Raw genomic sequence first — 13,621 nt, forward strand, 5'->3', positions numbered from 1 at the left:
CCAACTTTTATCAGTAAACCTTAATCTATCTTCAGCCAGGCTCCTCCAAAATTTAATTCTACCAGCTTTGGAGTTAGGCACATAGATATTAGTGATAACCCAAACAAAGTTATCCTTAATGTGCTCAAGCAAGACATAAGTCCTGTTAACACCTGAAGCTATTTCCTTTCCTAAAATAGTATTCTAATTCCAAAAGATAGTTGTACCTCTAGAAGCACCCTCCGAACTTGTTCCAATAACCCCATTACTCTTGAATATTCTAATACTTTCCACTTTATTCTTACACATCTTTGTTTCCTCAATAAGGACTACATCCGGTTTATGATCTCTTACAATATTACGCAACACATCCTGCTTATGGGGGGCATTCATCCCTCTAATATTCCATGAGATTATCTTCATACTTTAATCGGGGATAAGGCTGACTCAATGGAGCTCTATGTCCCATCCGCACGGTTCTTCCAGCTTTCATGTTCCCTTTGATTCTTTAAAGAGGGTCTCCCCTTATTTTTGCTATGACTTCCAACATCTGCCATTTTCTTATTCTTGCTTCTGGTTGAAATACCTCCATTGGTTCCTCCATTATTTGACTTGCCTTCTTTAATACTAAAAATCCTAAGATTTCCTTCAAGAACCACCGTATCCAGACTTTTAGGTGGCGTTTTACATTGGGAGTTCAGGATCATATTTCTAGTCTACTGAGGACTTCCATTGGTTAATAACAACAAAGGCTCAGTCTCCAAAATATTATAGTCCTCTGCTTCATTAAAGTCTTCCTCATTTTCCTTATTATTAGATGATGCAGAAGCATTATCATAGGAAAACTCATCAACTCTACCCCTGGATGACAGGACCAACCATCAAATCCTCTGATTCAAATTTTTGAAATTTTTCTTCTATCCCATACTCTTCCTCCTTGTTACTTTCTTTTTAACTGTTTGAACAAACACAAACTGATTTATTATTGTTAATATTCACATTCTTCTTTTCCTTGTTTTCCATCTCGATCACTTCTTTCTCAGGGATAACCTTTGAGGGTGGAACATCATTCTTCCCTTTCGTTTGCCATTTCTGCTTCAGGTTACTATCAGTTTTACCACTCTTACCCTTCTTGAGTGGACAATATTTCATCCAATGACCCGACTTTTTACAATGAAAACAAACAAACGAGAGAGATTCATATTCAATCTCTTGGGTCCATTTCCCCAGTTTGGATAGTATCTCAATAGATTGAGGCATATCCATCATTTAATTTACATTAACACAAATATGAGCAAAAACCAATCTTGATTTAGCTGCTATCATTGGGTTGATCGAAAGGAGTTCACCAAATGATCCTGCTATCCCTTTAAAGATCTCCTCATTCCAGAATTCCAGAGGAAGGTCGGGGAGACGTGTCCACACAGGTGCCAACACAAAGAAGGATTCATCCAGGGGGAGGTTAGGAGCCCATTTATTTAAAGCCAAGGTTGACTTGTCGAACATCCACGATCCTTCACATAGTGCTTTATTCATATCTTCTGCATTATTAAAGGCAAAGGAAAAAAAACCCCTGGGCAAAGCCGCCACATCCACTTGACCTTTGATAACCCATTTCTTCCTTATAAAGTTCCTTACTACATCAATGTTAGGTCTAAACCCAACAAACCGTCCCACCAGAGTCATTGCTAAGCCAGACACTGTGAAATCGACCAGCTTATCCGGAACAGATATGGCAAAAACCCCTTTTGTCGGATCAGAGATATTTTTAACTTCTGGAAGACTAGATTTCACCAAAGGTCTGACTCCAAAAAGAGTAGACCATTTCTTTTCTTTACCTCTATCATGTGGGTCCCCATTTTTAGAATCTTTGTCTTCCACCAATTTGACTGTCGCCTTGTCCCGCTCATTGCCCTGAGACTCCTAGGGCCCTATCTGATTACCAACTCCAACCGCAAAGAGACCGCCATCCCCATGTTTGAAATTTGAATTTCCCGCTTGCCGCTCCCCTTGCCGCTCCTCTCCCATGTTGTGACATCCTTTGTGGAGGAGAAGTTGAGGAGTGTCTTCTCATGTATTTGTAAGACTTCTACATGATTTATTCGTCCAAAACACACTATATATAATTTGATACTAACATTAATAATAATATTTTTAATTCCTGCCATAAAATTATAGGGCAAGGTGCAGTACTTAACAAGTGATTAAATTTATTTGATGCAACCAATCAAAGTCTAGAATATGGAAAAAATAAATCTAGATTTTATTTTAAATTCTCTTTCAAAGTTAGTAAAATTCTAATGAAACAAGTAAATCATTTTTTAATGATAAAAAGAAAATAGACATTTTATCTTCATTGTCATTGGACAAAATATTTTCTCATGAAGCAAAAAAAGAAAATAAATCTATAATAAGACTAAAACTAGTGATGTGTGATATCCACATTCTTCAATTTTCTCACCTTCCATTTTGATTGGTTTTTTTGCTTATTTATTTGTGTTCGTTTAAAATAAATTAATGGCGCGTGGGTTCAATTCTTGTTGACATTTGATTTATTAAGGGAGTTATGTAGATTAAATAATAAAAAATAATTAAATGATTATCAATTAATTGTTTACACAAAGTTAATTTAAAATATATAATTAATTAAAATAAAAAATTAATTAATATTTTAAAATTAAATTAGTATATATATTTTAGATAAGCATCTCTGTTTAAAAAAGTTATATTGAATTTTTAGTTAATATAAAGTCATTTGAGATTATATTTTAGAAAAATAAATTTAAGATATGTAGAATTATTTTATTTTATATATTTTTAATATAAAATGCAATTACCTCTAGATCACTAACTTTTTAAGATGCACAAATTCATTTTTATATATTAAAATAAGTAAAATGAAATACAAAACTATTAGAAAAATACATTCATAAAATTACAAAGATATAGCGCAATTTACAAATAGTTATAATAAATTAATAAGTAGAATAAAACTGGGGAAAGTATGCAGAGATAATACTAGTTCTTCTTCTTATTTTTTGTACTAACACTTAATAAAGTGGTTTGCAGAAGGATTGTCTCGAGAATATGTTTTGTAAGAAAAGCAAAAGGAAAAAAATTTATGGCAAAAGCGGCAACAGTGAACAATGAAGTTTGGTAGAAGCAAGTTAACTCATTGGAAATTATAGATACTACCCATGAAGGGTTTTTTGAATATCTAGAATGAATAATTTGTAAAAGATTATATGTGACTCAATAAATGATATTAGATATTGACTGGACCTATGGTCTCGAGCAAGGCCGAAGGTTTTCTCTTCTCCGCTCTTTCCTACCGACGCCTGCACTGAGCGGAGATTGTAATTCTATTTATTAATAAAATAAGGCTTAGGCCTTTTATTGAGAAAAAAATAAATAAATAAGTAGAATAATGTTGGCATTACACACTCATATGAGAATGGTTGATGTTGTCATTGATGGCAACCAACTTGTAACAGGGCTCTACATGATTCTATTGATTATACATGCAACAAACTTCACATACCAACACTGGTAGCTACACAAAGTTCATTCACACCGGCATCCAATTTACACCGACAATGAATCATACTAGCACCCAGGCTGACATAAGATAAATTTTTGTTTATGCAGATTATATTGTAATGTAATTAATTACTTGTAGCCGACATGATGTATTGTAAAGACTCATATATGTATGAGATCTTATAGGTCATTTTGTAGGAGAAGATTATGTAATTAGGTAATGAATATGAGAGCGAATATTTGTATATGCATTTTGATGTAAATATTTTATGAGCGAATAAAAGAAGAGCAGAGTGAAGCAAGGTTTATGGCAGAGGTATTTGACAGAGCTTAAACCGGTACTGAATCAAGCATTGCAGATGCTATTTTGAGCAGTACATTGTCATTGGATTTAATCATCCAATTTTGTAGTCAGTGAGACTCCAGTTTTGTTGTACAACAGTGAGCTCTAGGCTGTTGGCCTTCTTGCATGTGCAAGCCCCTATTGTATTAGTAATATTTATTCATATTGGCTAGTGTAAATATTGTGGGTCACAAATCCCACCGAGGTTTTTCCCCTACAGGGTTTCCTCACCAAAATATCTTGTGTTATGGTGTGCATTGATGTTGTTTCTCTTATTTATCTTTACTGCATTATTACTTGTTTACCGATATATTAATTTAGGTTATAAAGTTGCAAACAAGTTTAAATCTGTTGTTAACCGGTTAGACATTGATTCACCCCCTCCCCCCCTCCCTCCCCCCTCTCAGTGTCTTTGGGATTGATCTAGTGGGGGAGTATCTCCTTAGACACTCCTATTTTTGTCACTAGAGAAAATGCAATTCCTTTGGGCATCAAGAGAGTGGGAAAAAATTCTAAAACTAAGACATTCGGCCAACACCAGAGGTAGGAAAATGTGAAGGCAAACATGAGCAGGGATGAGGGGGTTTCGGTACAAGAATAAGCTTAATAAAACTAATGAGGAGAAGGGAAAACCCTCAAAGCCTTTAAACAACAAGACTTTTTTCATTTCAACAAAAACCTTAGTGGTGGTGGTGGAGCAACTGAAGGGTCATGCCCTTTTTTGTCATATGGTCCGAAGAAGGATGCCCTAGCAGTCCAATCATGAAATGGTGGATCAACAAATTTGAAGGAAGGGTTAGCATTAGACCCCTAATGAATGATTTATTCTTGGTTGAATGCATAGATTCAAATTTAAAGCAAGTTTTACAAGGATGGCCCATCTTTTTTGAGGGTTTTAGTTTTTACCACACGGATCGGGTTCCCAATTTCAATCCATCAAAACATAGTCTTAGGAATTTCCTTGTGTGGGTTAGCTTGACATAAATCCCCTCTACATATTGGAACATAGAAGCCCTAACAAAATTTGGAGATGTTTTGGGCTCTTTCCTAGATATGAAAGAAGGTTTCCTTAACAAAAAATTGGGATCAATGACAAAACTACTAGTAGAAATTGATATGGATGTTGGGATTTTGGATGAGTTAGATATTATCATAAAAAATGGGAGATTGTTTCAAAAAATAAAAATTCAAAGGTGTGAGATTGGAGACCAATGTTTGCTTGGGAAAAGCTTTGAGGTTGGATGCTCTTCTAGAGTATCAAAAGAGCTTGCGACAGTAAGGACAAACAATTTTTTTCCCATAGCTCCTTTAAGCCCTAAACAAGTGTCAGAAACCCATAAGGAGATAGAGATATCTACAGGGCTTCAAAATAGGGAGAAAGGTAAAGGACCCATGGTAGAAGATGTGGAAATCTCCAAGAAGTGTAAACTCTCCCCCCATAGTAGAAGGATTGGTGACACCCACAAACACGATGATGGTAGAATTCGGGTATAAAACTCCCTTGAAGAATATCCCATTGGAAAACCTAACTACTACCCCAATCCTACTTACTAGTGAGAAACATGCAATAGGGAATGAGGAAAGGCTAGCATAAACCCTCTCTTACCCCCAAGACATCAATTATCAGTTAATGAAAATAACATGTGAATTGTTGGACCCTCTTAACATCCTAGAGAGTGGTAAGGAGAATGGGAACAACACTTTGAGTCCAAATTGGAAGCTTTCCAAAAGGAGAGTTGATGGCATTGGAAGAAGGGGAATTGTTGGAAGAAGAGAATATGACATTATTTGGGGATAATGCATATTTAGAAGCCAACAGAGAAGTAACAAAGGGTGTTGAGAAGATGGCTATCAGTCAGAAATCATTCAAGAAAACCAAACCCGACTATGAAAAATGGAAAACCAAATGCAAAAAATCACTCCAAGAGATGAGGGCCATAGATGGGGTTACTGAGGCCAAGCCAAAACCACTATGTCCTAAGGTGAAATGAGGCTATTATCTTGGAATGTTAGGGGATTAACAAGTAGTGGTAACTGGTCTTGCATAGTATGGAGTTGTCCAAAGTAAATATCTTCCACATCCAAGAAACCAAGCTGATCAATGCTGACTTAGATATATTTAGGAGAAAAGTGAAAACATGACAGGTCTTAGATGTCCAAGGCAATGGTGCCTCTAGTGATATTTTCACTTTTTGGTGGCCTTAATCACTATTCGTGAAGGGCCTAATTATTGGGTTGCAAATTTAGGAGTGTTTCACAAATCTACAATTTGTTTTGGTAAATGTGTATGGGCCTAACTCACATATCAAGAAGAGAGAGTTGTGGGCTTAATTGGATGCCTTTCTTGGGATTCTTCTCAATCTCTACTTCATTATCACAAGAGACATCACTGCAATTTTATTGGACAATAATAAGAAAGCTGGTATACATGGTGAAAATTAGTATCAAAGGGCTTCTAAAAATTAGGTAGAGAGGAATCATTTAATGAGCATTGGCCTTTCAAATGGGACTTTCACTTGGACAAATAGAAGGTTGGGCTTTAGTCAGATAGTAGAAAAGCTAGACAAATTTCTATTTGTTAGAGATTTGGGGGCCTTCCCTTTCAATTTGTAGGGGTCAATCCTCCTTGGTTATAAATCTAACCACTACCCAATTTAGCTAGATACTATGAAGGGAAGAATTTTGGTTGGATACCATTCAAATTCAAAACTATGTGGTTGAAAGACCTAAAAAAATTATACTAGTAGAAGTCTGATGGAATAAGGACCACCTGATTGGTTCTAAAATGTTTTGTTTCATCACCAAACTAAAACTATTGAAACAAAAAATTAAGGATTGGAATTTGTCTCATTTCAAAAACATCTTTGAGACTAATAAACTAATGGAAGAAGGCCTCCAAGTATTAGGAGAGGAGGCAATTAGATATGCTATGGATTAGTTGATCTACTTAAAATGAAAGGATCTAATGTTGGCCTGCAAAGACATCTTAGCAAAGAAGGAAATTTTTATGGAGACAAAAATCTAGGGAAACTTGGATTAAAGTAGGAGATAAAAATACCAAATTCTTTCTTAATAACACCAAATAGAGGAGGTGCATTAATAGAATTTTAAACCTTCAACTAAAAAATGCCACTATGGTTGAGGACCCATAAATCATTGCAAGACAAGTTATTAGCTTTTGTTGCAACTTGCTCAATAATATGGAGGGAACAAATCTTGTGGCATAACAAGCTATGCTACATAACAAGATATGATACATAACAAGCTATGCTACATAACATCCCATCCCTTGTCATAGAATCTTAGAATAAGATGTTGAATGTAAAATCTTCAGCAGAAGAAATCAAGATAGCCCTCTTCCAAATGTATTCGGACAAATCTCCTAGTCCAGATGGCTTCCTTGCAAATTTCTTTTGAAAATTCTAAGGAATAGCAGAGAATGAGCTCATGGAGGCCATTGATGCATCAAGTAACTTGGGAACCCTCCTTGGAGAAGTTAATAATACTTGCATTGCCCTTATTCTAGAAAAGGAGGTTGCAAATACTCTAGATGACTATCGACCAATCTCCCTTTGTAATACAATCTACAAAATCATCACCAAGGCAATGACCCATAGACTAAAATCCATCCTACTTGATATAATCTCAGATGAGCAAATTAGTTTCATTCTAGTTAGATCTATCCTAGGAGGATCTTCACTCTATTCAAAACATCAATAGACCAAGCATAGTGATTAAACTAGGTATATAAAGTAAATGATATGGTGGATTGATGGTTTCTTATCAAGGTAATGGATGCCTTTGGTTTCAATAAGAGATGGCTAAATTGGGTCTTCAGCTGCATCTCAATGTTGAGGTCCTCAGTCCTAGTAAATGGATCCTCAAAAGGATTTTTTAAGGCCTCATGCGGCCTTCATCGGGGCAAATCCCTTTCTTTCTTCTTGTTCATCATAATGGCCGAGGATTTGGGTAGGAATTTTTCATAAATGATACGGGTTCAAGAAACATCAAGGGTGTTTAAGTCACGAGCACAATCCTTGCCATCTAAATCCTTTGTTTTCTTCTTCCATACCTCTGTTCGTAAAGAATAGGAAATTCTTTTAATTCTTAATTTCAAGAAGGGACAAATCCCTTGCACATATTTAGGCCTACCATTGGTAAAAGGTCTAAGAACCAAGAAGCTATGGGATCCAATAAACCTCAATATGGGAGCCAAATTAGCATCATGGAAAGGTAGGTGGATCTCATGGGTGGGGAGGATAACAATGGTGAAGGTCCTCTCATGTATGGCCCTTCATGTTGGTGTTTGTCAAGTTCAGAGACAACAAACGATAAAATTCTTCTAGCAAGGAATAAAGGAGAAAAGCTAAATTTCTTTGATTTCTTGGGACAAAATATGCAAATCAAAAGAATATGGAGGCCTACGAATTAGAAATTCGATCACTCAAAACAAAGCTTTAGGGGCCAAATTGGTATGGTGAATGCATAAGGAACCTCATATTAAGTCGACAAGAATTCTACACAACAAATATCTAGATGGGAAAAATAATGCCTTTGACATTCTCACCATCTCCAACCTTCCAAGAGGTTTAAGGATTTGGAACTTCATATAGAGTTGCAAGACAATAATATGTGACTACCTCTCTTGGGACATTCTCGATGGTAGCAAGGCTCTTTTTTGGGAGGATTCATAGGCTGGTTATCCAACCTTGGATAGTTTTGTGGACATAGCTTAGGTTCAAATGCCACTTAAAAAATCTTTGGGAGACCATGTGAGGGATTATGTCAACTTTGAAATTGGGGACAAAACACTAGGATGGAAATGGAAAGACTTCTCATCTTTGAACCTTCCACCTAGGACATTGAATAACTCAACAATTCTAAACTCTAAAGTTCTTGAATTTGGGAAAGGAGTGGATGTTTTGATTTGGAGTGGATAAAAAATTGGGCAGTGCAATGTTAAAGATGGCTAGTATCTCTTGTTCAGAGATTTGGAGCATGCAGAGACAAAAATTGAAATCCATTTATGTTGGAACAAATTTTGCTTGCCAAAAGTAGGCGCCATTGCTTGGGAAACCCTTCAAAAGAAAATACTCACAACTACAAAGTTTAATAAAATGGGTTTCCATGGCCCCTCAAGGTGTGTGTTATGTAAAGCACCTGAAGAAATAATGGACCATCTCCTATTGGGATGCCCCTTTGCTCAAGAGTGTTGGAGGTGGCTTTGCGCCAAGTTGGGGTTGTCAATTGCTCTCTCCAATGACATCCTAAGCTTGATCCAATCATGGCCTAGTATCAAAAAGTCAACAACATTTGGATTACCAACCCTGCTATCTTGTTATGGGAATTGTGGAAGGAGAAGAATGTTAAGATACTGGCATTGATGTCATTATATTGAACAAGATAGTAATGCCAACAGATCAATTAAAGTAGCAACAGTTACATTAGATGACATGATTAACAATAAAGTGATCAAAATAATATGAAGCAAAAGCAACAGTCAAAGCAAACAACAATAGTTTGATCTCATAAAATGCAATAATGTGTATTGTGAGAAACAAAGTAAAGAACAATTGATTATCAACATCAATGATAACATTAATAAAAAGATAATGCAGAAGGAGCGATATGTATCAAGACAAAACTTGTCTTATTAAAAAAGGGAGAGAAATTCCTCTTATTCAAAAAGCTAGAAAAATCTGTCTTACTAAAAAAGGTTAAATCTTTTGTCTCTGTATATGGTGAAAATGGATAACAATAATAACAATATTGAAAGGCTAAATGAATTCAACCACAAAACCCTAGCCTAACAATCAACAAAGATCCACCATAACATATGAAGATTACATAAGACAATGCAAATCACATGAAATCACAAAGATTATACCATCACATGTCCAATAGGGTTTTGACCTCCATTCTTCCTATCTCCATTGATCTTGCTTGATATATTTGCTCTCAGATTTTATGTGCACAAGAGCTCAACAAAGAACGAAATGTGGTTGCAAGTAGGATCGTAGTGTAGTCAAGTGCATAAAAGATGATTAGAATACATAGAATGATTAGGGTTTGATAATGAAGGAAGCATCTCCTTATATAGAAGACACTATATGAAATGGAGGGATAAGATTGAGAGGTGTAAAAGGAGGTCGGCTATGATTAGAGGGTAGGTAAAAGAAATAATAAAATAATGAAAGGGGTAGGTAGTGTATGAATTAAGAGATGAATGACATGTGTCATAGGTAGAAAAGGTTAATGAATTAATTAAATAAATAAAGATTTATTTAATTAATAGAAGAAGTGGGATAATTAAATAAATAAGAATATTTATTTAATTTAGGAAAATGATAATTTAAATAAATAAATGTATTTATTTAAATGAGAAATAAGGCTAGAAGAGGATAAATGAATTAATTAAATAAATAAGGATTTATTTAATTAATAGAAGAATTAAGCTTAGATAATTAAATAAATAAAATATTTATTTAATTAGACATGACAATTTTGGGTGTCTACATTTTGCCCCTCTTTGAGACAATGCCGCTTGTCGCGTTGTTTCAAAGAAGATAAGATGAACTGATATAGAGTTGCCCCAAGATGGGAATGATATGCCCCCTCAAGAGATTGGATGAAAATGTCTAAAAAGATTGCAGACAATCTCTCGATAAGAAAGAGAGGCTAGAATGGGCTGACCGGATAAAGTGACAGAGTCACGGGATAATGAAGACTGACTCGTGAAACGAGGGCTAGGGCAGTCTATAAGATAGACCACAAGGGAAAATACATCCTCATTGTCATCTACACATCCACGAGAGTAGAGTGCAGAGCGAAAATAGAGCAGCAGTAGTCAACAACGATGGCTTTGGTTCACAGATTCGACCGCGTTTGCCGATTCCAAAGGCCAGCAGAGGCAGGAGAGCCAGTAAGTACCACCAAACCTCCTCGTACTTTTGACGCATTTAATTTTGTCATTAATGCATGTCGAATAGGGTAATAAATGCACTTAGACTAGGGTCCAAAAAGTGTCAAAAAATGTCCAGGCACGTCTGTGTCAAGAAGGCGCGTCTGTGTTTTTCAGGCGCGTCTATGCAGTCTTTGAGCGCGTTTATGTCATGTAAGTGCATTTGTGCTTGAAAAGTATGAATTTGCATCTTCTAGGTCAAATCGGCAGTTTTGTGATGAACATATACTGTCGATTGGATAAGCTGCTGAGGGGATACACTCAAGCAGGTCCTCTAGGAAGACTAGGATAGATCAAGGCACTTTGTGATGAATAGTGAGTACTAAGATAGAGTACTTTGTGATGAACAAGGAGTAATGAAATATGAGCAGCACTTTGTGATGAATAGGGAGTGCAAATGTGAGTAACACTTTGTGATGAACAGGGAGTGTCACACACGTAGTACTTTGTGATGAATAGTGAGTACCACTAGGATAAATAGCAACACTTTGTGATGAACAGTGAGTGTCACTAGGGTAGATAGCCATATGCATTTAGATAGCGAGTAGCATTTTGTGATAAACAGTGAATGCCACTATAACTGACATGATTGAGTTGTTTGACTGCAGAAGTATTTGTCGATGCTAGAGTCACGGGAGAGATTCCCATCGACGCAGAGGTTGCGACTTGAGTTGTTGCTCGAGGACAGAGCTGCCATCGAGGAGATGGGTTTGAGACATGTGCTGTATGTGCTTGAGTTTCAGGCAAACATGGGTTTGCTGACTGCGCTGGCTGAGAGATGGCACTCTGAGACGTGCACGTTTCATCTGCCGATGGGTGAGATGACAGTCACCCTGGAGGATGTAGACACCATCAAGGCTAGTCAGCTCTGAGGGAGAGAGTTCATCATAGCCTTAGAGGGCTCCCTATGTATCAGTATTGTACCATTTTGTATGATGATGACACCTGTGGGTGCTTTTGTAGCCATATGATTTTGACATCATTGTATCATGACACTTTATATATATATATGAGATGATTCATCTTTGCGGTAGCTATATGTATGTGTACCTATGTGATGAGAAGTTCTTATGTGATGCTTATGATATGGATGCAAATATGTATATGATGCAATGCAATACTTTTTTTTTTTGTTCGTTTATGTTTTATATGTGTATGCATGATGCAAATGTGAATGTAAGTAATGCAGATGAATATGATAATGCAAATGTAAATTGTGCTAACAGGTGTTGTGTGCAGGATGTGATGCAGTTGTGATATCTATATGTATGTATGAAATGCTTATATGTGGTAATGTAGGTGCAACTACATGAAATGCAAATGTTTTTGGTGTGTCATTATACTCAGTCATGTGATAGCAGGCTACACGGACTCAAGAAGAACGATGGAAGTCAATCAAGAAAGGGGGATGGAAGACAGAAGATATGAAAGTGAAAGAGCTTCTTGTGTGTTATCATCATTGAGCTTTATTATGGCAAATAGGTTATGACAATCGAGGCATATGTTCGACTCAGAAAGTCATTGTACCTATTTGCATGGAGATAAGACGGTCACAAACAAGGAATGCCCCAGTTCACACTAAAACTCACAGTGTCCTCATATCCTTGGACAAGTCATAGCATTACTAAGAGACAATCCACAGACAACAAATACAAATAGGTGACAATACCCCATCCTCGCCTTTCTAGTCAAAGACATCCTGGAGATAGAATCTCTAGTCAAAGACATCCCGGAAAAGCTAAAAGACATGTCACCAAAAAAGATGAAATCAAAAGAAAACCAAGACTCGACACCAACATCCACTGTAGTCCTCAAGTTTAGTGTCTCTTGTCACTTGTATAAGTCTTATTTGATTGTGGTCACAATGTTTACTTTCACAGAAAGGATAGATAGCACTGAACCATAATGTTGTCTGAGTCTGTTGAAAGATTTGATTTGTTGAAGCCCATTGTTGCTGTTGTATCTCATCTAAAACTAACTGAATCCATGAAACTGATAGTTTATTGTGGAGAAGATGAAACTTTATTGCGGATCTGTGATGCAAATGTTGCTTTATTGCGGATTGTGCATGGATAACCTAAAGGAAGCTAGAAGAAACTGTACTCCTCGAAACATGTGATGTTCTCAGTTCCACACCCATTACTAGACGTAGGATTTTGCCTATTATGGATGGAAAGGGATGAAAAGGAATGTTTATTATGAATGGCTAACCAATCTTGGGTAGATCAATAACAAGCCATGATGGGAATGGGTAAGTTTATTATGAATGAATAGGTTGTGAGTGTGTGCAAAGTGAAAGGATGAAAGTGAATCCTGAAGGAGGGAGGAGCAATGTCTCTACGCATGGCGCTGGTGACCCAATTTTCACCATGGTACTTGCCCAGGGCGCCACCGAAGTGGTTTTCATTGTTGGACGAAATTATTTCTCTTTACTTTTTTTGATTTTTTCAATGTTTTTTGTGTCACAAGGAGCCTGTTTGCCAGGTTTTCACCAAGTAACGATTTTTTTGTTTTATAAATTTTTGGTTTTTTTGTATTTTTGAAATTTTTGATTTTTTTGTATATTAAATTTTTTTTTTAAATTTTTTTTTGTATTTTTGAATTTAGGATACTCTGAAGAGCTATGTGTAAAACCTGCGAAGGTGCATGCGGTTAATAGGATCCTCCAAAGGTTCACCTTCTGTAGTTGAGAGCTGATATGCACCAGATCCATATGCTGCTATAATAATGTAAGGACCAAGCCAGTTTGGTTCAAACTTGCCCTTCTTCTCTCTGTCTTGTTGATTTTTAGGATTTTC

This window comes from Cryptomeria japonica, chromosome 2, assembly GCF_030272615.1.
Source record: "Cryptomeria japonica chromosome 2, Sugi_1.0, whole genome shotgun sequence".
Taxonomy (NCBI): domain Eukaryota; kingdom Viridiplantae; phylum Streptophyta; class Pinopsida; order Cupressales; family Cupressaceae; genus Cryptomeria; species Cryptomeria japonica.